At 37.1% G+C, this 18,559-nt stretch overlaps 1 pseudogene; it reads left to right on the top strand.

The window, feature by feature from the left end:
- The first annotated feature begins 18,217 nt into the window (after window positions 1-18,217).
- On the top strand, window positions 18,218-18,335 carry LOC136318029 (small nucleolar RNA SNORA33; annotated as a pseudogene).
- The last annotated feature ends 224 nt before the right edge of the window (window positions 18,336-18,559 follow it).

Genomic DNA, 18,559 nt, shown 5'->3' on the forward strand with positions numbered 1-18,559 from the left:
TTCAGAGTTAAGGGCCAAGTACATGCCATATCTCTGTACTGTAATTGTCTTGTTTGTATGTCAGATTGTACTTAGGTCTGTAAAATTGGAATCAGTTTTAATTTGAAATCTCTTGTCTGTCTCATATCTCTGTCTGAAATTTTTACTATTCTATGTGTACTAGAAATCCTCTGCTTCTGCCATTTGGGTTTTGTCCCACCAAGACCTTGTAAAGGTAATTTACAGTACTGGTTAATGTAAAATAATGTTTAAAGACTAGTGTCTCAGAGGATACCTTTTTTTGAACTTTGCCTTTATTTAGAATTTGGTTATTATGCCCCTTTTTTCATTTCCACTTTGTAGAGTAGAGCTTGTCTATTACAATAAACTTTGGTGTTCAAACTTTATGTCACAAGCCAGTGTTCTTTTTTTTTTTTTTTTAGAGAGAGAGAGAGACAGAAAGGAGGAGAGATGAGAAGCATCAACTCATAATTGCATCACTTTAGTTGTTCATTGACTGTTTCTCCCATGTGCCTTGACTGAACTCAAGCCAAACCAGTGACTCCTTGCTCAAGCTCATGAACTTGAGCTAAAGACAACTTTGGGCTTTAAGCCAGTGACCTCTGGGCTCAAGCCAATGATGTTGGGATCATGTTAGTGATCCCTCACTTGAGCTGATGAGCTTGTGTTCAAGCTAACAACATCAGGGTTTTGAACCTGAGACCTCAGATAAATGCTTTTCTTCCATGCCTCCACTGGTAAAACAAATCAATGTCCTTTTGATTACATGCTCATGGTCTTTCCTTCTTTCCATAAATCTAGCATTTCACACTCATTCTCTAGCATGTACTTTTACATAGGTTTTGGTTTCTGTCTTGTGAGATATATCCCAATATTATGTGGTTAATATAGATGCTCTTTAATATATATAAATTTCAGATAGAATTTTAAATGTAAGAAAATAATTGCAGTAATTATGTTAGTCAGAGAACAGGTCAGGGAAATAAAATTACATCAGGTAATTTAATTAAAGAAATTTAACAGTGGAAATAATTTAATCCAAAGAGCAAATTGAAGAAGTATCCCCAGAGCTAAAGGGACATTGGAAAAAACAGTGTTATCAGAGTTGAGGAGCCAGGGTTTAATTAGGTGGCTGGAATCATGGCAAGGTCTCTTTAGCAACAGCTCGAACCTTGGCCATGGAGGAACACAACCATTGTTGGAGATGCCACTTAAAGGCAAAAAGAGAGAGATAGAGAATATGAGCATGTGAGAAATACATTGCTTTACTCCTCTTTTTCCAGTCTTTTTCCAGGGCCTCCCACTAGTTGAATCTAAACCAAAGCCTGGGAAGTGCAATTTGCACACCACTATGATAAAGAGCAGAACAATGGAAAGTGGGAAGTGAAACAAATACACAGTAATGGTAATGAATTTATGGAGGCTACCCCAACCTTTGATGTTGTTACCGAAGGGGAGGAAGCAGATGTTTGGAAGGTGAGGAAGATCCTGGGTAGGAAAGCTCCATTCTCTGTAGTATAGAGCACATATCATGTGCTGTCTACTCTGAATGGGATGGGAAATGGTATGAACATCTCTTGCATTTACAAAGCTTATAACTTATGAGGAGAGTCAGGCAACTGAAATCTGTAATAAGTTACTATAAATATATATAATATTATAAATAATAAATTAAAATGTATAAATTATACATATATTTTGCAATCTGTATATATAATTTATATTATATATGACATATTTAGTGTAATTATTTATACTTATATTACAGTTTTATAAATATAAACTATATAATTTAAAACATGTTATTATATATGTATTAAAAGCCAGATGGTGTGGAGAGGTACATCTGGAAGGCAAGGGATGTTGCTGGAGATGAAGCTGGAGAGGAAAACTAGGTGAGGTCACAAAGAGCTTTGTAGACCATGTTGAGAATTTTATACCTTATTCTAAGGGCAATGAAAAGTTATTCAAAGATTTAATTAAGGAAATAACAATCACATTTATCATTTAGAAAGTTCATTCAGTAGTGATGAGGAGAGCACATAGAATACTGCAACAATACAGGTTAAAGAAGATGCTACTCTAGACCAGTGTAGTAAATGCAGATAGAGCAAAATTCTTAGAGATGTTTAAAAGGTTGAAACAGCAGTACTTTGGCAATGTGGGTGAGGATGAGAGGAGAGAAGGATTATAGTTGGGCCTCTGTATGGACAGAAGTGCAAGCTTTTAAAATGAAGAACAAAGTTAACAGGGCAATCTGGATGGTTAAGAATCTAGTACTTGGGCCCTGGCCGGTTGGCTCAGTGGAAGAGCATCGGCCTGGCGTGCGGGGGATCCGGGTTCAATTCCCGGCCAGGGCACATAGGAGAAGCGCCCATTTGCTTCTCCACCCCCCCCTCCTTCCTCTCTGTCTCTCTCTTCCCCTCCCGCAGCCAAGGCTCCATTGGAGCAAAGATGGCCTGGGCGCTGGGGATGGCTCCTTGGCCTCTGCCCCAGGCGCTAGAGTGGCTCTGGTCGCAACAGAACGACGTCCCAGAGGGGCAGAGCATCGCCCCCTGGTGGGCAGAGCGTCGCCCCTGGTGGGCGTGCCGGGTGGGCGCATGCGGGAGTCTGTCTGACTGTCTCTCCCTGTTTCCAGCTTCAGAAAAATACAAAAAAAAAAAAGAATCTAGTACTTCGCAAACTTTTTCTGTAAAGGGCCAGATAGTAAATATTTGGTTTTGTGGGTCAAACTGACTCTGCAACTACTCAGCTCTTCCATTGTATCATGAAAACAGCAATAGGTCATATATAAACAAATAAGCATGGCCATGTTCAAACAAAACTTTATTTACAAAAAGAAAGTAGTGGTCCGGATTTGGCCTGAGAGCCATAGGCACCACCCCCCAACTCCAAGTTAAGGTGTGAGTTTCATATTGGACATCTTACATTTAAGAGTCTAGAAGACATCCAAGTGGAGGAGTTGGGTAGGCACTAGGGTTAGAAGGAAATTCCCCCATTCTTCTCTTTATATTGTCTTCCATCTTGTTCAAAAAATATGTAACTACAAAAGTTCAGAGCAAGCTTTCTTTGTGAAGTGGTTATCTTTTTGTGGGATAACTATTTGGAATTTGAGAAGGGGTAGAAGAAAGAAATGGTTGACTCTTAAGGAAATCTAGTACCTTATTTTGTATTTTAACCTTTTTTTTGGCCATCTGTTATTTTTCCTTCTATCTTATACTAGATGTTTTAGTTATGTACATCATTTAGTAATTGTGCTAACAGTATTTCCCCTGTTGATAAGACAACATTATCTTATAACATATATTATATTTCTATTGTCTTCAGAACCCTGAGACAGTTTTTGGGGATACCAAAATAAATAAGATGATATTTGAAGGTGCTCACATTCTAGTAAGAGAGAATTTTTGAATTATATGCTTTGAGAGATTGGGTAGGAATTCAACAAGCAAACTGTAATGTTGATAGCAATGGCAAAGCGGTGTGGTGGTGATAATTCATACAGAAGAAACAACATAGAGAAAGGCATAGAAGTGTGAAGATGCATGGTATGTTCAGGGGTCTGCTGAAACCCTCATACAACTGAAAAGACCCAGAATATTTCTCAGTGGAAAAGGTTTCTTGGATGGGATTTACACTTGCTCTGCCTTGAGTTCCAGGAAGAGCACTTGGCTGGTAGGTAAAAGGCTTTGTTAATGAGTTTGAAAGGTTAAGTAGGGCAGTTAGTTGGTCCAGGGGCTTTCTGCCATAAAGTATGCCCACCTATATCTGGGAAGCTGAATCACGGTCCAAGTTTCTGATTGATCACTTGGAAGTAAGATCTTTTAAAGGGTCTCAGAGGATTTTAAATGTGGTCTCAGCTCTCAGAGCTGTTTGGTGATTTAACTTGCACTTTCCTGTGGAACCCAGCAATTCTAATTGTGTGGCTTGTATGAGCTGTTTCTAACAACTGGGGATGACAACTTATTGTAAACACAAACAAACAAAAAATGGCTTTCATACTTTGATTATTGTTAAAAGATACATATATTTGTAAGAGGAGCCATGATTTGAAAAAAGAGTTTATTATATCTGCTCAAGACCATGTTATTTTTCAATAGCCTGAATTTTTGCTGAAGAAAGCATTTAGTAAATAGAAGTCGTCATGCTATGCAGTAAAATTTCTAATCACGCTTCACATCTCTTCCCAAATTCAGAAGCACTGAGAGAAATAGAACATGCCTCAAGATGGAGCCCTTGAACCATTAAGTTTTGAAGCAAAGTCACTGATTTTGTAACTTTGCCAGGTACAAGCAAAATTAGAGCTGCTGTTTAAAGCTAGCTGTAATTATTTTTTAAAAAAATTATTTATTACCTTCTTAGGGAGAGAAGCATATAGAGAGAGGGGCAGAAATGTTGACCTGTTCCTGTATATGCCCTGACTGGGAATAAAACTCACAACCTTAGCAAATCAGGACAATGTTCCAACCAACTGAGTCATCTAGGCATGGCTAGGTTAGCTGCAATTCTATGCAAAAAACAAAACAAAAACAAAAAACAAATAGACAAAAAAAAAAACCCAGAAAGTGGGGAAAATCTGTGTTCCCCAGCTCTCAAAGCTTTCACGGGGCCAATCAGTCCTTAGGGGAAAGCTTGTGTGGTGATTCTCAGACTTGGGCTCCATCAGCTTCTAGGATTAAAGGGCTAAATCAGTAGGATAAAATAATTTTATTTGTATAAATAAATTTATGTTTTGCTAACACAGTATACATTTTCCTCTTCTTAAGCCCATCTTAAGTGGAGGAAAAACAACTTGGAAATTTGATATTGTTCTTGGAGCCCTGATAAACTCTTATTCTGAAACACAAAGGGAACCTCAACCAAGAGGTTACTGCAATACCCAAATAAATGAGATTGTCTTCTCAGTAGGTCAATCTGCCCTAGAAAGGAAGGCAGCACAGTGTAGGGAGAGGGAAAAGAGTTAGGGTCTTGGCATCTGCCTTGTTTGGGATTGAATTTTCTCTTTGCCTCTTTCTAGCTATGTGAATTTAGGCCAACTTTTTAACCCCATAATAGTTGTTCTAGTCTCTTGAGGGTTAGAGATTATGTATTAAAGTGCTTGGTGCTTGTGCTTACAAATAAAGTATTTACTAATGGTTACTGTCAGAGCATCCATCTGTAAGCATTCAGGTTATGTACTGAACAAAGCATCATGTTCATGGAGGCGTCATTTACAAAGTAGACATATGATACACATAAAAGCATAGGGCAACAGAAAAATGCCCCACTCCTGAATCAACCCACAATGGCCCATGTACTTATTGGGGTAACACATGGGTTATTTCAAATGGTTGCAAAGCTATTTCTTGTTCTAACTCTACATACTTTCCTTACCGTACAGGAATTTGATATTGTTGATCCTTCCTGTTTTGGTCCGGGAGGTGCAGGACACTAGTTGCTATTATGGTGGAGCTCACACGAACCTAGTGAGCAGTTAAGAATGTGGATTCCTGGATAACAGCTCAAGCTATGCAGTATTTTTGCTGGATTCTTCAGTCTTCTTGTACACTATCTAATGGCTTAAAAAAGATCCGTGGAACTGCCACTGGGACAACTTTCAGCTAGATGGAAGTGCTCTTCCTAACAGGCCCCTCACTCCCTGCCCCTCTCTCTTTTCTAAAAGTGGACCATGGGACACACAAGGGGTTGTGCATCATAGTTTTTCTGGACCAACTATGTAAGCTTGTTAAACTTGGCTATTAACAAAGAGACATGGGATTCTGTCATATTATATATAACACAGACTAATGATATTCATACTTGTTAATTACACTTAGTAGTGTTTTGTACAATTTTAAAATATCGTTATCCCTTTGTTCTTTTTATTTCTCACATTCTTTCATTTTTTTCCTTCCTTTCCCCAAATAACTCTCTTTATCTTTTCCCCATCTTGATAAGAACTTTTATTCTCTTCGTTAAAACATTTGTCTCTCTTCCCTCTATCTTCTTGTCATACCTCATGTTAGTTTTTATCCCCCAGACCCATATTTTTTTCTTCTCAATGTTTCTTCTCTATTTTTTTCTTGTTCATCTTCTTCCCCCTTTCCATGTCTTCCTTTCCACCCAGTGTTGTGTTTTTTGTTTGTTTGTTTTGCTTTCAGCTCTATTTCTTCCTCCAAACCCTAACAGGCATCCTATATTTTTTTTCTTTATTCAGTCACCCCATTTCTCCCAGTGAAACTGGAGTCAGGGGGTTCTGGGAAATAAAAGGTCACAGTGGTGAGGGTGTTGGGAGCATATTTGGTAGGATACAGGTTGTGCAAGTGTTCATTTCACTTTGTAGCCTTAGAAAAAAAATGATGTAGTCCAGAGAAGTCATCATTCTGGTTCTAGATGTATAGATACCATGAAAATTCTTTCTGAAGCTGGAGTTTAGAACTTGCTTAAGTTGAAATTTAAGTTTATGGCTCATTTTCCCTTGAAATTATGCTAACAGAAGCATTATGGAGTATCATTAAAGTTAGTCTAATTGTCTTTACCTTTTTGAGGTTCAGGGTAATCTTTAAAAACCTTCTGGAACTTTTGGACCTCTTCGCAGAAAAATGCACATGAACTCAGAATTTCATTTACAATGTTAAAAAAAAAATCTCCTAAAGCCAACTAATGAGCTCTCTAGGAAGCCTTTGGCTGAAGGTTGGACAATATAAATTCAGAATCCAAAGGAGGCAATGTCTGCTTTGACTGGCAATTGATGTGACAGTTTATATGGTTTTGGAGTGAGTCAGAAATTTTCATTTCAATAGCAGAGTTAAATATTATGGTGGGATTTTTCTAGTTTGATGAGGTGTTGGTTGGGTTCTGCTTATTGTATAAGTTTCCTGCTCTTATTTTTTTTTTCATTTTTTCTGAAGCTGGAAACAGGGAGAGACAGTCAGACAGACTCCCGCATGCGCCCTACCGGGATCCACCCGGCACGCCCACCATGGGGCGACACTCTGCCCACCAGGGGGCGATGCTCTGCCCATCCTGGGTGTCGCCATGTTGCGACCAGAGCCACTCTAGCGCCTGAGGCAGAGGCCACAGAGCCATCCCCAGTGCCCGGGCCATCTTTGCTCCAATGGAGCCTTGGCTGCGGGAGGGGAAGAGAGAGACAGAGAGGAAAGCACGGTGGAGGGGTGGAGAAGCAAATGGGCGCTTCTCCTGTGTGCCCTGGCCGGGAATCGAACCCGGGTCCTCCGCACGCTAGGCCGACGCTCTACCACTGAGCCAACTGGCCAGGGCTTTCCTGCTCTTATTGAAGACAAGAAGCTTTCACCTTTTAGAGTCTATCTTTTCCTGGTCAATTTGGACACCTCGATTATTTAATTGTATAAACTTTCAGCTGTGGCCTGAGCAGTGAGCAGAATGGAATATTCACCATAACATCTGCTGCTTTCTACAACTTCCTGCTTTAGTCAGCTGCAGATTAATATCTATTTTGGGAAGGAAGAGTGAAGTAAAGGAGTCACTTTCTTTGTATTTTCTGACTTAACGTGGCTTTTTTCAATGTGAAAAATAAATTTGAGAAGGAAGAGTCCCATTTATTCACTTTGGAAAATAATTTATTTCTATTCCAGCAGTCTGAACTCTGGAGTACATTAATCAGTATGAACTCATGAATTATTATCTTGTGGTTTTATATTAGTGGTGGTATTGTTCTTTATTGTATTTTTATTGTAAACTTAGTGCTTTCTAATTAGTTAGTTCCTTTCTTCTTTCATCTTTTTAGTTGTTTTGCATTTATTAGCAGAATCTTATTTGCAAGACCAATTTACTCCTTTCTTTGTTCCCACTAGGTGTTGTTCAGAATGGCTTTTCTTCAGTGAACTTAATCTATTTTCTAGGATCATCATCTTTCTAGGATCATGGGTTATAATGAAGGATTTTGGTTCAAATTCTCACAAGGTCTCTGAGCCCTCTCAACTTTTCAGTGAATTGATCAATTTTGCATAAAATCCAGTTTCATGAGAGAGTAAACTAAAGAAAACAACACAAGTCTCTCGTGATAGCTTGTGTGTTTGTGTGTGTTACTTGGAAGAGGAGAGAATTACTTGGTCTAGAGACTTGTCCCTATGCTGGCAGAGCTCTAGTGTACCTAGACCAAATGGGTTGGGTAAAAGCTAAAAGTACTGGGAAAGCTCAGTTCTGTAGCTGGAGACACTCAGATGGTTGCACCAGTAACTCTTGACTCAGTTGTTGGTGGCAGAGGTTCTCATTGCTCTATGGATGGGAATGTAGCAAGGCTGGGGTGGAAGTCTTCCAGCTCATATTAAATAGTGCTGAGGAAAGCAGAAGGTGACAGTAGCTAATGTTATTAAGAGACTTGAGAACCAGTGAAGGAGGAGGGGCAGATGTGAGAAAAAATAAGCTGCACAGAACTCTTAAAATACACAAGTGATGGATTATTCATGCTTCATCAATAGGAATGTAATATCCTAGAAATTTTCACAGTTAGCCTCAATTATTGTCATCAAAACAATTATAGCTTTTTTCTTATAACTGTCTACTAACACGTCATGTTATCAAATTGAATCAGGTGTGCCTAAATACAGATTGAAAAAGCCAGTGTCATGTGAGTTCCACTGAGTACAGAAAACAGCATGAAGAAAGACCTTTCTAGCTAACAGCAGAACTTTGAGATCTAAGATTTTTGGAGAAAATGATTTCTAGAAGATTTGAGATTAGCAAAGACTTTATCATGCCCTTGAGAGATTGTTGGTTTTGATAGACTATTTTTCTTCAGATTGTCCCAGTATGGGTACCTGTCTTTAGGGCAGGAATAAAGATCATAAATAACCCTTCTCATTATAATAAAAATAAAATTGCAACATAGTACATGATGAAGTATTTGAGGAACACGTGATCTTATATGAACAGAAGAAATGGGAACCAAAACTGTGAACAAAGAAGAAGAAATGGGAAAACAGGACCCCAAATTATTTACATCTAGCTAAAATAATCAGATATCCCAGGATAAATCTATTTTCTGAGACCATCGTCTTCTTAAGATCATGGGTTACAATGAAGAATTTATGAAGAATAATTGTGGCATGAGAGATACTCCTGATTTCTCCCCTTAAAATTTCAACAAATCAAACAATTACAATGCAGCAAAGGAACCCCAGCTAAGCTCATAGACATGACTAAAAAAATTCACACAATGGATGGAATAAAGGTAGAATGGGTCGAAAAGAAGGGCCAAAGATAAAATGCATTTGCGGTTGGCTCTAGGGAGGAGACAAACAAGGAGTGTGACTGTTTTGTTTTTATTTCTTAATGACATACTGGGAGGAGGGAAGCTCAGGCAGTTTAGATTTTGTCTGAAGGGCACAGAGAGGGAAACCTGGAGTTACTGGGTCTCCTTCTGCTGGGAGGAGAGGTGAGATAGAGGGCTATAGGGGAGATGAACCAAAGCGGCCAGAACGTGGGGTCATGGCCAGAATTCTTGCAGTCTGCCTGAAGCCTGTACTTGTCAGAGATAGAGAAAACTAAAGTGTAGCCCCCAGCCTCCCAGATCCTGCCTCCCTCACCTCATGATATGAAGAATGGCAGAGACAAACATTGCAGGTAGCTCTTCAGAACCACTCTTTCTCCTAAAGAACAGAGGTGGTCTGTATCTGGCTCCTGGGTTTGTTGAGACATGGGCAGGAATGTCCAGAGGCCTGAGATTGCCATTGCAGAAGCCTTAAAGCTAAAAACCAGAAGCTGCAAAGCCCTCATAACATACTTCACTCATTAATGCATCTGCAGCCCTGCCTACATCATTGCAACAGCAAAATCTCAGCAGAGGGCATCCCAGCAACTTCACATAGCTAAAACTTGTAATACAGTGACACCTATAGGAAGAAACCTCTCAAAACTCAAGTTTATATTTTCTTTTTCCTGATTTTCATTTTTCTTTTATTTTTCTTATAATTTTTTTCTCCTTTCAATTTTATTTTATTCAATTTTTATATTTTTAATCTTATATTTTGATGGGTATTTTGCTTCTGATTTTTTTGACTTTTTCTTTTTTATCATCCTTTTGTGTTATTTTTTCTTCTGGTCATAATTTATAAATTTTTATACTTTTTATTGTATTTTTAGATTTATTTATTTATTTATGGTTAAGATTCTTAACAATACCACTCTCAAATGCCATCAAGGAAGAATAAATGGAATACCATGTCTACACAAGACAAAGACATAGTTCAGAAAGAAAATTAAAAATCTCCCAGAAAAAATCTCAATCACATGGAAATCTTGGAGTTAAGTGATATTGAATTCCTGAAAATACTCAATGAAATGCAAGAAAACACCAATAAGCAACTCAATGAGCTCAGAAAACAAATTAATAAACAAAATAAATACTGCACCAAGGAGATTGAAACTAAAAAAAGAATGAAGAACTCAATACATGAACTGAAGACTGAGGCAGCAAGTTTAGCTAGTAGAACAAGTGAGATAATGGAAGGAATCAGTGACTTCAAGGACAAGCCCTAGAGATGCTACATAGAGTAGAGGATAGAGACCCATGAATTAAAAAAGAAATGATGAAACTCTACAAGAATTATCTAAATCAATCAGAAAGAGTAATATAAGAATAATTGGTATATCAAAATAAGAAGAGAGGGAGAAGGGAATGGAGAACCTAGTCAACCAAATAATTAATGAGAATTTTTCAAGCTTATGGAAAGAGTTAGGGCCTTGAATTCAAGAAACAAATCAAAACTACAAATAAAAGCTTCAATAAGGTCACAATAAAAACAAGTATATTCTGTGACAACAATAACATAAAAGGTGAGAGGATAAGGATCAGAAGTAGTAAAAGAGATGGAGTACAGAAGCACTCATAAGACAAAGAACTTTTGTATATATGAACATTTTTTTCTTAACCTAATGGTAGCCACCCACAAAAAAGCCATTATGAAACAAACAGCTTAAAAAAAGAAGAAACAGAGGAAAGAAGTATGGAATACCATCAAACAAAAACAACTTACAGAAAAAAAAGAGAAGAACCAAACAAGACCCAGAGCTACCAGGAGGGAAATATATATATATATATATATATATATATATATATATATATATATATATATATATATATGAAATCTTTAAGTGTCAATAATTACCTTAATTGTAAGTTGATTGAACTCACCAATAAAGAGACACATGGTAGCAGATTGGATCAAAAAGCATAATCCAACCATATGGTGTCTTCAGAAGACACGTCTATGCTTCAAGGACAAAAGTAGACTCAAAGTGAAAGGTTGGAAAACAATTCTCCAAGCAAATAATACCCAAAGAAAAACAGGTGTAGCTATACTCATGTCTGACAATGCTGACTTCAAGACAACAAATGTAACCAGAGACAAAGATGGATATTTCATAATATATAGCCCTTCCTAATATATATGCACTGAACCAGGGAGCAGCAACATATATGACATCTACTAACTGATCTAAAAATAGAAGCAGACAAAAACAGAATCATATTTGGAGATTTCAACACACAATTGTCTGCTTTAGATAGATCATCCATACAAAAAATCAAACCAGGGATCAGGAACCTTTTTGGCTGAGAGAGCCATGAATGCTACATATTTTAAAATGTAATTCCATGAGAGCAATACAATGACCCGTGTACGTTACGCATTATCCAATAAAAAATTGGTGTTGTCCCGGAGGACAGCTGTGATCAGCTCCAGCCACCCACAACCATGAGCATGAGTGGTAGGAAATGAATGAATTGTAATACATGAGAATGTTTTATATTTTTAACATTATTAATTTTTTATTAAAGATTTATCTGCAAACCTGATGCAGCCATCAAAAGAGCCACATCCGGCTTGTGAGCCATAGGTTTCCGAACCCTGCTGTGGACTAAATGGACATAAAAGACATTAATAGGACAATTCATCTCAAAATACCAGATTATACATTCTTCTCCAGAGTGTGGGGAAAGTTCTCAAAGATAGACCATATATTGGGCCACAAAATGAAAATCAACATATCCACAAAGATTGAAATTGTACCAAACATATTTTCTAATCATAAGGCATTGAAATTAGAATTCAATTGTAAAACAGGAGTAAAGAAACACACAGAAATGTGGAAATTAAACAACATACTTCTAAAATAATGGGGCAAAGAAGAAATAAAAAAAGGGGTCAAAAGATATATACTAACATAAAAATGATAACACAACATATCAAGGTTTCCAAGACACAGCAAAAGCAGTATTAATATGGAAGTTTATTCCAATGACTTTTTTAAAAGAAATAGAGCAAAAAATCATCAGATTTATATGGAACTATAAAAAACCCCAAATAGCCAAAGCAATCCTAAAGAAAAAGAATGAAGCTGGGGGTATTACAATACCTGACTTCAAACTATATTATAGGGCCATGACAATCAAAACAGCATGGTATTGGCAGAAAAATAGACACTCAGACCAATGGAACAGAATAGAAAGTCCAGAAATAAAACCACATATATATAGTCAAATAATTTTTGATAAAGGGGCCAACAACACAAAATGGAGAAAAGAAAACCTCTTCAATAGATGGTGTTGGGAAAACTAGAAAGCCACATGCAAAAGAATGAAACTCGACTACAGCCTGTCCCCGTGTACTGAAATTAATTCAAAATGGATCAAAGACCTAAATATAAGATCTGAAACAATAAAGTACATAGAAGAAGACATAGGTACTAAACTCATGGATCTGGGTTTTAAAGAACATTTTATGAACTTGACTCCAATGGCAAGAGAAGTGAAGGCAAAGATAAATGAATGGAATTACATCAGAATAAAAAGTTTTTGCTCAGCAAGAGAAACTGATATAAAAATAAACAGACAGCCAACTAAATGGGAACTGATATTTTCAAACAACAGCTCAGATAAGGGCCTAATATCCAAAATTTACAAAGAACTCATAAAACTCAACAACAAACAAATAAACAATCCAATAAAAAAATGGGAAGAGGACATGAACAGACGCTTCTCCCAGGAAGAAATACAAATGGCCAACAGATATATGAAAAGATGCTCAGCTTCATTAGTTATTAGAGAAATGCAAATCAAAACTACAATGAGATACCACCTCACACCTGTTAGATTAGCTATTATCAACAAGACAGGTAATAACAAATGTTTGAGAGGCTGTGGAGAAAAAGGAACCCTCATACACTGTTGGTGGGAATGTAAAGTAGTACAACCACTATGGAGGAAAGTATGGTGGTTCCTCAAAAAACTGCAAATAGAACTACCTTATGACCCAGCAATCCTTCTACTGGGTATATACCCCCAAAACTCAGAATCATTGATACGTAAAGACACATGTAGCCCCATGTTCATAGCAGCACTGTTCACAGTGGCCAAGACATGGAAACAACCAAAAAGCCCTTCAATAGAAGACTGGATAAAGAAGATGTGGCACATATACACTATGGAATACTACTCAGCCATAAGAAATGATGACATTGGATCATTTACAGCAAAATGGTGGGATCTTGATAACATTATACGGAGTGAAATAAGTAAATCAGAAAAAAACAAGAACTACATGATTCCATACATTGGTGGAACATAAAAACGAGGCTAAGAGACATGGACAAAAGTGTGGTGGTTACCAGGGGTGGGGGAAGGGAGGATGCAGGAGGGAGGGAGGGAGAGAGTTAGGGGGAGGGGGAGGGGCACAGAGAAAACTAGATAGAGGGTGACGGAGGACAATCTGACTCTGGGCGAGGGGTATGCAACATAATTTGATGACAAAATAACCTAGACATGTTTTCTTTGAATATATGTACCCTGATTTATTAATGTCATCCCATTACCATTAATAAAAATTTATTAAAAAAAAATAGATGACTGGATAAAGAAGATGTGGCACATATACACTATGGAATATTACTCAGCCATAAGAAATGATGACATCGGAACATTTACAGCAAAATGGTGGGATCTTGATAACATGATACAAAGCTCAATAAGTAAATCAGAAAAAACCAAGAACTGCATTATTCCATACGTAGGTGGGACATAAAAAGGAAACTAAGAGACATTGATAAGAGTGTGGTGGTTACGGGGGGGAGGGGGGAGTGGAAGAGGGAAAGGGGGCGGGGAGGGGCACAAAGAAAACAAGATAGAAGGTGACAGAGGACAATCTGACTTTGGGTGATGGGTATGCAACATAATTGAATGACAAGATAACCTGGACTTGATATCTTTGAATATATGTATCCTGATTTATTGATGTCACCCCATTAAAAAAATAAAATTATTATAAAAAATAGGGAAGTTTATATCATTGCAGGCTTATATCAAGAAACAAGAGAGGTCCCAAGTAAACAACCTAATAGCACACCTTAAGCAGCTAGGAGAAGAAAAAAAGGCAACTCAAAATCAGCAGAAGAAAAGAAATAGTAAAATTTAGAGCAGAACTATATGAAATAGAGAACAAAAAAACTATAGAAAAAATAAATAAAACAAAGAGTTGGCTTTTTGAAAAAATTAATGAAATCAACAAATCACAGGCTAGACTCACTAAAGAAAAAAGAGGAATGACTCATAAAAAATCTGAAAAAAAACAAGGAGAAATCACCATAGAAATCAAGATATACAAAAGATTATTATATAATATTTTGAAAGATTATGTGCTACCAATTCAACAACTAGAGGAAATGGATAAATTTCTAGAATTATACAATCTCTCTGTACTGAGTCATAAAAAAGTAGAAAAACTTAATAGGCCTATAAGCAGGGAGGAAATAGAAATAACTCTAAAAACCTCCCCAAAACCAAAAGTCCAGAACCGGATGGCTACACTAGTGAATTCTACCAAATATTCAAGGAAGATTTGGTACCTATCCTTCTCAAAGTCTTCCAAAAAATACAACAGGCAATATTCCCCAACACATTTAATGAATGCAACATATCCCTCATATCAAAACCTGACAAGGACAAGACAAAAAAAGAAAACTACAGACCAATATCTCTAATGAATACAAATGCAAAAATTCTAAAAAAAAAAATACTAAGAAATTAAATATAACAACACATTAAAAAAAGAATACATCACGATCAAGTGGCATTCATATCTGGAGCAAAAGGATGGTTCAACATGTGGAAATTGATCAACATAATACACCACATCAATAAAACAAAGAACAAAAATTATATGATCTTATCAATAGATGCAGAAAAGGCATTTGATAAGGTACAATATCCCTTCCTGTTTAAAACACTCAATTGTTCTTGGGTGGAGCACTCCACTTCATGTGCTAGTAGCCTGGAGGAAAACAAATGCACCACTGTCTGAATTCCCACTTGCTCCTCCTTGCAGAACTTAGGCCCTGCTGAGGAATCAACTGCCTTGTATGCGGTGTAGAGGTTTAGACAGACTCAGGAGGTATCAGTGACTCAGCTGTACAGCATTGGAGCAGAAGCCACTCCTCCCACTTTCTTGTAAATTTGACTGGCACTTCTCTTTCATGGGAGATCTGATAGAACCACCCTTTCAACATCCAGTATACCTATGTTCTGTATGCCCCACTTGCCTGACTCTTAGTGGCTCTGCCATGTTGAGTTTGGGGCAAAATCTGGGTCTTACTGAATTGTGTACTCTGGGTTGAGGGCCACATCTACCCTGAAGCCTGACTGGCATACCCCATTTTATGTGAAATCCACTAACCACATCCTCCCACCTCCACCAGAGGCTTTTTCAGTGACTGAGCCTAACGGACAACTGACAGATGTAGGCAGGCAGAGGCAGATCTTGGGGTGTATTGGGAGTTTTGTTGGCATGCCCCTGGGCCCAATGTTGATAAAAGCAAATCTTGGTGTGAAGCATGATTCTTCTTGCACAAACCCAAGCCCAGCAGAGGCAGCCACAAACTGTGAATTGCTTATGGCTCCAAACAGTTTGCCAATGCCAGACACAGATAACATCTAACATTGGCTTAAACCAGAGTCTCTACCAAGAGACTCAGAATCAATAAAACCATTGGCAGATTCAAATAACATCAGAGCAAAATCCAAAGAGCTTCACAAGACAACATATCCAAAAGTTGATATTAGCAGTCACCAAATGCTACCGAGGTAAATTCTGCTTTGTGAGGTCAGCACCTGCACAGCAGCTCACATGCTGTGGTGGATTTTGAGCCTCACAGTCAGCCAGACTGAGTGTGAATCTCACACATGAATGGACCAATAGCAATCAAGACCCAGTTACAATTGGAGGGCCCACATAACCCACACAAAAGACATTCCTGGAGCACTCAGCTCCTGTGAACAAAGAGACAATACAACTGGATTTCACAGAATATCTACTACATAAGGCTACCCACTATATAATAAGGCCATGCCACAAAGACTGGAATTTATATAAGATCTACATAATACACAGAAAGAAACACAGAAAGGTAACCAAAGTGAAGAGCAAAAGAACAGACTCCAAATGAAAGAGCAGGAGAAATCTCCAGAGTAAGAGCTAAATGAAATGAATGTAAACAATTTATCGCATATGCAGCTCAAAGTAATGGTTTTAAAATACACTAAAGCCTGCAAAAGGACATAGAAACCATGAAAAAGAAAGACTCATAAAAGAAGAATACAATAATATCTAACATCAAGAATACACTAAAAGAATAAACAGTTAGTTGGATGAAACAGAGGATCAAATCAGTGATTTAAAAGACAAGGTAGAAAAAGACACCCAATCAAAGCAACAAGAAAAAAATAATTACAAGAATGAGAATAGTAAAGGTCTTAACTTTGGAGTACTAAAGGAGAAGACAGCAAAAGATTGAGAACCTATTTGAAGAAATATTGACTGAAAACTTTCATAACCTGGGGAAAGGTAAAAACCAATAACAACAAAAATAAAAACACAAGTCCAGGGCACAGACAGTCCCAAACAAAATGGACCCAAAGAGGACCAATCCAAGAAACATTAAAATTAAAATGTTAAAATTTAAAGACAGAGAGAGAATCTTAAAAAGAGCAAGAGAAAAAAAAAGAGGAAAATTCCTACAAGGGAGATCTCATACGATTGTCAGCTGTTTCTCAACAGAAGCATTTCAGATTGGACAGTATTGGCATAAAATATTCAAAGTGATGAAAAGCAAAGACCTACAACCAAGACTATTTTACTCACCATGGCTATCATTTAAAATAGAAAGATAAAGAGCTCTCTAGAAAAAAAAAGCAAATCAGTAACATTATCAGAAATGTTAAAGAGGCTTCTGAAGAGGAGGAAGAAGAGGAAGAAGAAGAAGAAGAAGAAGAAGGGGAGGAGGAGAAGGAGGAGGAGGAAGGGGAAGGAAGAGGAGGAGGAGGAACAGGAAAAAAATAGGAACATTCTTAAAAGAAAAACTTCCAATAAATATGTATTTATCAATAATTGCTTTAAATGTAAATGAATTAAATGTTTCGATCAAAAGACATAAGGCAGCTGAATGTATAAGAAAACAAGATGCATATATATGCTGTCTACAAAAAACTCACTTAATAAAAAAAGATACACAGAGACTAAAAGTAAAAGAATGGAAAGAGATATTTCTTGCAGATAGGAGAAAAAATCTGGGGTAGCAATATATGTATCTGACAAAATAGATTTTAAAACAAAGGCAATAGTAGAAGACAAAGAAGAAATGTACACAAAGATAGAAAATGGAATCCAGCAAGAGGACATAAACCTTGTAAACGATTTTTTTTTGATGGAGTCAGATAATTCTTGTAGGGCTATCTCATTTTTTTTAATTTTTGAGTTTCTTTCTTCTTCTCTCTGTTGTGCCTCAAGTTGCTTGTCTTCTATTTCACTAATCCTCTTTTCTATCTGGCCTGTTCTATTAGCTAAGCTTGTTACCTCGTTTTTTAGCTCGTGAATTGAGTTTTTCATCTCTGTTTGATTTGTTTTTATAGTTTCAATTTCCTTGGAAATATATTCTTTGTGTTCATTGAGTTGTTTTCTGAGCTCCCTAAATTGCCGTTCTGTGTTTTCTTGTATATCTTGGAGGATTTTTAGGATTTCTATCTTGAATTCTCTGTCATTTAGCTCCAAGGTTTCCAATATATTAAATTTTTTCTCCATAGATTTTTTCCTCATCTAGCTGTGTTACCTCTCTTTCTTTTGTATCCATGATATTTGATTTTCTCTTACTTAATGGCATCTGAGGGTGGTTTTGTTGATAGTATTAATGAGATTTAATAAAGAATAAAAAGTTAAAAAAATAAAAAATTTTCTGCAGAAATTTGGAGAAAGCTGGCAATAGTAAAGCCATGTTACGAGCCTTAAAGACGTTTGAAGTCATTAAGGTCCCTGAAAATGGCTATAAGGAAAAAAAAATTGAAAAGAGTTGTTATTTTAAAAAAATTTAATAACAAAATAAAGAAAAATAAAATAAAATTAAAATTAAAAAAAAGGAAATTATTCCCCCCCTCCTTTTTTCCTCTCCTCTCCTCTCCTCTCCTCTCCTCTCCTCTCCTCTCCTCTCCTCTCCTCTCCTCTCCTCTCCTCTCCTCTCCTCTCCTCTCTTTCTTGAGAAAATCTTGTGGTGAACT

This window comes from Saccopteryx bilineata, chromosome X (assembly GCF_036850765.1).
Source record: "Saccopteryx bilineata isolate mSacBil1 chromosome X, mSacBil1_pri_phased_curated, whole genome shotgun sequence".
In the NCBI taxonomy this organism is placed as follows: domain Eukaryota; kingdom Metazoa; phylum Chordata; class Mammalia; order Chiroptera; family Emballonuridae; genus Saccopteryx; species Saccopteryx bilineata.